Source organism: Uranotaenia lowii, chromosome 3 (genome assembly GCF_029784155.1).
Source record: "Uranotaenia lowii strain MFRU-FL chromosome 3, ASM2978415v1, whole genome shotgun sequence".
NCBI classification, from domain to species: Eukaryota; Metazoa; Arthropoda; class Insecta; order Diptera; family Culicidae; genus Uranotaenia; species Uranotaenia lowii.
This window is the reverse complement of record NC_073693.1, coordinates 188,821,541-188,828,445: the sequence shown is the minus strand read 5'-3', so window position 1 is coordinate 188,828,445 and position 6,905 is coordinate 188,821,541.

Here is a 6,905-nt window from a genome sequence, read left to right as displayed (position 1 = left end):
GAAAACGATTCTGTTACAAGAAGAGTCGTTGCCAAGTGAAAAAACAGTTTTCGTTGCTAAGGGAAAAAACAGCGACACACGTGGTGGTAACCATAGCAACAGCAAACAGAAGCAAAATTTTTCGCAGCAAAAGGGTCCGAGATGCCGAAAATGCAATAAGTATGGACACGTTGCAAAGTGCTGTCCCGAAAATCGTCAAGGTAAAAAAGCGGATGCATTTTGTACGGTTCTGTCCACCATCCAAGCATCAGGGGAGAACGATTGGTACCTGGATTCGGGAGCCACACGCCACATGACGAAAAATCAAGCGTTGCTGAAGGATGTTCGGTCGTCTAGTGGTGTGGTGGTTGCGGCCAATAAGGAGACAATCCACATCAAAGGTTGTGGATCGAGCACCTTGTATCCGGTTTGCCAAAAGGATTCACAAGGCATCGTGGTGAACAACGTGCAGCTGATTCCAGATCTTTCCACCAATCTGCTGTCGGTGGTTCAAATCGTCAAGAAAGGCTACAAGGTTGAGTTCGATAACTGTGGTTGCAAGATTTTTAACCCGGATGGAAAGCTGATTGCTACTGGTGTCATCGAGAATGATCTCTTCAAATTGGATCAATCCAAATTGTCCGGAAAAGCAATGCTGTGTTCTCCTAGCGCTTCGTTGGAGGTTTGGCACAAACGAATGGGTCACCTGGGTTTCGGAAACATCAAGAAGCTGATCAGCATAGCAACAGGTGTCGAAATCAGCAGCGACGAGCATCGTGATTGTTCCATTTGTCCGATGGGCAAACAGACTCGTTCACCGTTCGGGAAGTCTGGTTCAAGAGCTCGAAAACTATTGGAGGTTATTCATTCGGATATAGCCGGTCCAATGGAGGAGCCATCGCTGGGAGGCAGCCGCTATTACATTTCGTTCATTGACGACAAATCACGGCGAATGTGTGTGTACTTCCTGAAGACGAAATCTCAAGATGAAGTCCTTAGCTGTTTCAAGAAGTATCAAGCGTGTGCCGAGCGTCAATGTGGCACGAAAATCAAAATCCTGCGAACAGATAATGGTAAGGAATTCGTTAATAATGGCTTACAAAGTTATCTTCAGGCTACGGGCATCAAGCATCAAACTACCGTCCCATACACACCGGAACAAAACGGGCTGGCGGAGCGCGCCAACCGAACGATAGTCGAGCGAGCCCGGTGTATGATTTTTGAAGCGAAGTTACCGAAATCGTTCTGGGCTGAGGCTGTTGCTGCTGCGGTTTATCTGGTGAACAGATCCCCCACTAGTGGCCATGCGATGACACCCGAGGAAGCGTGGAGTGGTAAAAAACCAGACCTCTCTCATGTGCGCGTGTTTGGAACGAAGGCGATGGTGCAAGTACCCAAACCTAAGCGACGGAAGTGGGACCCGAAAGCTCGGGAATGCGTGCTGACTGGTTTCGAAGAGGATACGAAAGGTTATCGGCTGTACGATTCGGTCTCGAAATGTTTCCAGATTAGCCGAGACGTGAGTTTCATTGACGAGTGTCCTTTGTCATCGAAACGTAAAGCGACCGTTGTACCATTGGACGAATCGTTCGGTGGTCTCAGTGAGGAAACGACTGTACCTTTAGGAATCAACGCTGCAAGCGATGCTGAGGTTGATGGCGAAAATTCTGATGACGATCAGGATACATCAACAGAAATTTTTGAAGATTGCGATAATGTTGAACCAATTCCTTCTACCAGTGCCGATGTGACCGTGCTCCCTCCGCAACAATTCTCAAATCCACCTCGGTCACAGGTGTTGAGGCGCAGCGGTCGGGAGCACAGACTGCCAGGCAAGTACATTGATTATTCTGTCAAATGTAAGGGTTTACCCGTTTCAAAACTTACACAGGCATATTCCGACGTACCGAGCGAGACGAAGGCATCCGATGACGATGGACGAGCAGTGGAACCGAGGAATTATTCCGAAGCGATGGCATCACCACATGCAAGTTTCTGGAAGCAGGCCATGGCAGATGAACTGAAGGCGATCCATTCCAACGGTACCTGGACACTGGTTGACCTCCCGCCTGGACGCAAACCGATCGGATGCAAGTGGGTATTCAAAGTTAAGCGAGGACCCACTGGTGAAGTGCTGCGGTACAAAGCACGTCTGGTCGCCCAAGGGTTTAGTCAGCAGTATGGAACTGACTACGACGAAGTGTTTGCTCCGGTCGTTCAGCAAACCACATTCCGAACATTGATGGCAGTTGCAGCGAAGAAAGGCATGGCTGTGAAGCATTACGATGTCAAGACCGCATTTCTCAATGGTGATCTTGAGGAGGAGATTTTCATGCGTCAGCCAAGCGGGTTTGTTCGGAGTGGCAGTAAAGGCAAAGTTTGCAAGCTGAAGCGAAGCTTGTATGGTCTGAAGCAAGCAGCCAGATCCTGGAACCAGAAGCTTCATGACGAGTTGTTGGGCAACGGCTATCACCGGTGTAAGGCAGACATATGTCTTTATCGGAAACATGAAAATGGTCATTGGTGCTACGTTTTAATCTACGTCGATGATCTGGTGATCGCCTGCGAGGATCCGTCGATGATCGAGAGGTTGGTCCTTGGACTGCGGAAGGTGTTCGAGATTAGCGACTTGGGTGACATCCGATTCTTTCTTGGCTTGGAGATCGAACGAAACTCGGATGGTGATTATTTCTTGAGTCAACGCAAGTACATCCAGGAAGTTGTGAAATCAAGTGGATTATCCGACGCTAAAGTTTCTAAGATTCCCTTGGATCCTGGGTACATTAAGTTGGAAACTCGTAGTAAGCTTTTGGAAGACAATTCCGACTACCAAAAGCTAATTGGAAAGCTGCTGTACATCGCAATAAACACCCGTCCCGATATTTCGACTGCTGTGTCCATTTTGAGTCGAAAAACGAGTTGCTGCACACAGGAAGACTGGACTGAGATGAAGCGTGTGGTACGATATCTAAAGGGAACCGAAAAATATCGTTTGAGATTGAGCAAGCAGGGTGAGTCTGGCATCGTCGGATACTCGGACTCGGATTGGGCGGAGAACAGAGAGGACCGTAAATCAAACACCGGATTCGTATTCAAGGTGAATGGAGGTACCGTGAGCTGGGCATGCCGCAAGCAGTCGTGTGTGAGCCTGTCAACTGCCGAAGCTGAATTTGTTGCGTTATCTGAGGCGGTTCAAGAGGCACTTTGGCTCAAACTGTTGCTGCAGGAACTCAACGACGAACCCGAGAATTTGGTTATCCTGGAAGACAACCAAAGTTGTCTGAAGATGTTGGCAACGGAGAAGCTGAGTCGGAGAATGAAACATATCGCAGCAAGGTTTCATTTCACGAAGGATTTGATGGAGAAGAAGAGCGTGAGCTGCGTTTACTGTCCGTCTGAGGAAATGGTTGCAGACTTATTAACGAAGCCGCTTCCGAGGATCCGGATGGAGAAGTTAGCGTTAATGATCGGTCTTACCGTTTAGGAGGAGTGTTGAGGAAAACTGTAATCCGATCATAGTAGTCGTAGGAATATTATGTAAGAAACTTCTAGACTAGTTAAAATATAGTTAGTGTTACCACAGAGAACCAGAGTTCGGGCTGTAGCCCCAACCATGTGTAAAAATACCAACCGTGGTTTCAAAATAAACGACGCCATTGTTGCAACTTAGCTAAGAGCCACTAGATGTCGTTACCGGTACTTTTATTTTTTTTCATTTTTGCTACACGCTCAGAAAATAGTATCTTCAACGAATGAAAAATGCACTCAAAAAGCCAAATGTATTTTCGGTCACCTAATCGAGTATGAAAGCAATTGTATGATTTTTCGTTTTTTGGCCTGTGTTTGTTTTTGTCGACATAAAAATCTCTACATGAAGACAAAATTGAAAAAAATATAATTTAGAATAAATTTCGACGATGAACACAAACTTCAAGATTCGTCCAGTATTATTTTTTCTTTCACAAAATTTTGTTATCTCGGCTCGATTGGTGAAAAATTCATGCATGATGTTCTCGGATATCTGTAATGAGTATAAAAGAAGGGAGGAATATTTGAAGAATTTAAATGCCTTTTTCTATTCCCTTAATTTCTTAGAAAGTGTCCGGTTAACCTCCATGTAATTACCCTGCTCTGTCTAAGGCCGATGACATAGTGAGTGCGATGCGAATTGGCGGAAAATTTACGGACGCAGCCTATGCGAACTCGAGCGGCGGAACAAATTGACATCTCCTTCGCCGCGTTGAGTATGTCAGGTTTAAGCGATTCACATACATTTTCATCAAATGTGGTTCACCGCATTGAATCGCATTCACCGCATCGCATTGCATCGTATTCACTATGTCATCAGCCTAAGAGACCAAATTCGGTATTTGGAAGCTATTCCCAATTTCGTATATTTTCGGAAGCAGGTACTGAAGTCCTATCCTGGCAGGAATGACGCAATGTTTACGATGCTAGAATTTCACAATGTTTGAACGAAGATGGGTGGTGAAACTTTCAATTGATTAGAACTGAAATGCTTCATTATGAGTGAAATTTGTTAAAAAAAAATCTGATCCTAAACTAAAAGTGGAGTTTATCCATTCGAAAGGTATCATAAATTAACACATCATACAGATATCCTGCGGCAAATATTATCTTTACTATTTTATTAATTATAATTCATATTGAACCAGACACATAATTCAACTCTTATATTACCTTTCTCTTCAAACAATTAAATAATGTAATTCTCACAACAAAAAAATTAGTGGCTCAATACAAAACGAGTATTAAATGAGGTAACATTGCCAAAAGAAAAAAAATCGTTTAAAGAGCATATATAGTTCCTGCTGCAAATTCCATTGTTGGTTTTACTACACCCGAAAAAAAAACTGGCTGAACTCGGTTTTGGTGCGACCTGGAAGTAAATTTTGGGTTATTTATGTTCTGAGTGTTCTCGACTGTTGACAAACCAAATCGACAACAACAACTGAGTTACTTAGCTAAGAGCCACTAGATGGTGCTGTTTTTAGGCCAATTTTAACGGTTTTAAAATGGCCGACGATTCAAATTCTTACACACGGATTCGACACATATTTGTTCGGGGCCCGTTCTCTGGTTCTCTGTGGTGTTACTTTGGAGTTCAATCTGAACAGACGTCTTTCATTACGCCACTAACTCACAAGAATAATACATTAAATGAATAAGGAAAAAAATAGTACAACAAATATTTTCTTTAATAAATAACAAGGAAAGATCTCACCAAGTTGAATCTCAGCTGCGGTGCACGTTCAAACTTCATGCGGTTTTAAAAACTCTCAACGACGGTGACAGCACTGTCACCAAGTGCTGTCAGTTCTCTTCTCCGTTTCTCTCTAGCCAAACACACGCACACACATAATGCCGTTCTTTGGGGCTCTCTTCGATCAATTATGCGAAGAAAATGAAAAGAAAAAAATGGCGAGTTCCAAAAATTCACTTTAGATCACTATTATTTTCAATCTTGCTATTTAGGCATTCACTTCTGACAACACGTAATTTAGCCGAAAAAACTGCGCCTTCACTTGATATCTCCTGTATCTCAGAACAATCAAAATTGATTTGATCACTCAACCAGAATTCCCGGGACAAAAACTAACAAACACTAGCCGCCATTATCATTAATTTAGGATAATTTGATTAATTAATGTTTTTCCCCAACACAGCACACTCGAAAACGTATCACATTCACTTTTATATGTTTCGAATTTGTTTTAACGCAATCCGGATCACTATTTCCCCCTTAAAATTCAACACCGTAGGGACTAAGCGCATGGCTCGACCGTTCCGATTTGCATTTCACGAGCAACTCGACCATAATCATCATTTCAATATATATGTACAAAAAAACTGAGATTTTTAAGAACATATGAAAAAAATGTCTATCTCGGCACAATGGTGACTGCCGACAAAAAATACTACCAGCCGTGAGACCCGGCGGCGAATGATCAGCGGAAGTCGTGCCTACTATGCACTCCACAAGCAACTGCGGTCGAGAAGACTTAGCCCTCGCACTAAGTGTAACCTGTACATGACGCTCATTAGACCGGTTGTTCTCTACGGCACGAGACATGGATATTGCTCGAGGAGGACCTGTGTACACTCAGAGTATTCGAGCGACAAGTGTTAAGAATCATTTCGACGGCGTGCAGGAGAACGGAGTTTGGAGGCAAAGGATGAAGCACGAGTTCGCCCGTCTCCCAGTCTCCAGCGAACCCAGTATCCAGCAGGTGGTGAAGGCTGCCCTGATACGCTGGGCAGGACATGTTGCGACTCCCCTGCAAGGTGTTCGATACGAGACGGATAGGAACGAGACGAGCAGGAGAGTAACTGTACTGGATTTTCTTATTGAATGCTATATGTGGCTGGAGCGAGAGGGCTTTAAAATCAACTCCGCACTAGTAAAAGGCTGGCCACAACTAGATAATTTAGGATTTTCATTCGCATGTATTTAGTGGATCATAGCAAAGGAAAAACTCACATGTTCGGTCATCATCTGACGCACGCCGCACGAGATGTTCTGCTTCTTCTTGACGGTTTGAGGGTGACCGCCGAGTTGTTTGTAATGTGAGTTGATGTTTACCAGCATTCTCGGGCACCGGACATTCAAAACCTACTGGTGTTGCACTGACTAGGGCGAAACGATTAGCGCCGCCTGACGCTGCGCCTATATGAAATCGTCATCATGACTGCCAAATCGTCGATGGTCGGTCGTCGCTTCGAAGCACACCTCGCAAGTGTCCGAACACCGGACTTCCGGATCCAATAGGCAATCCAACAGCTTTGCTCCGTGCACAATTTTGCTGCGATACGGTCTGGCCGACAACAAAGGATGTAGTTGAAATGAGCCCGTGTTCTCGAGGCACGGCAATCTTCGCAAGATGCTGAATGCACTGTGCTGGCGA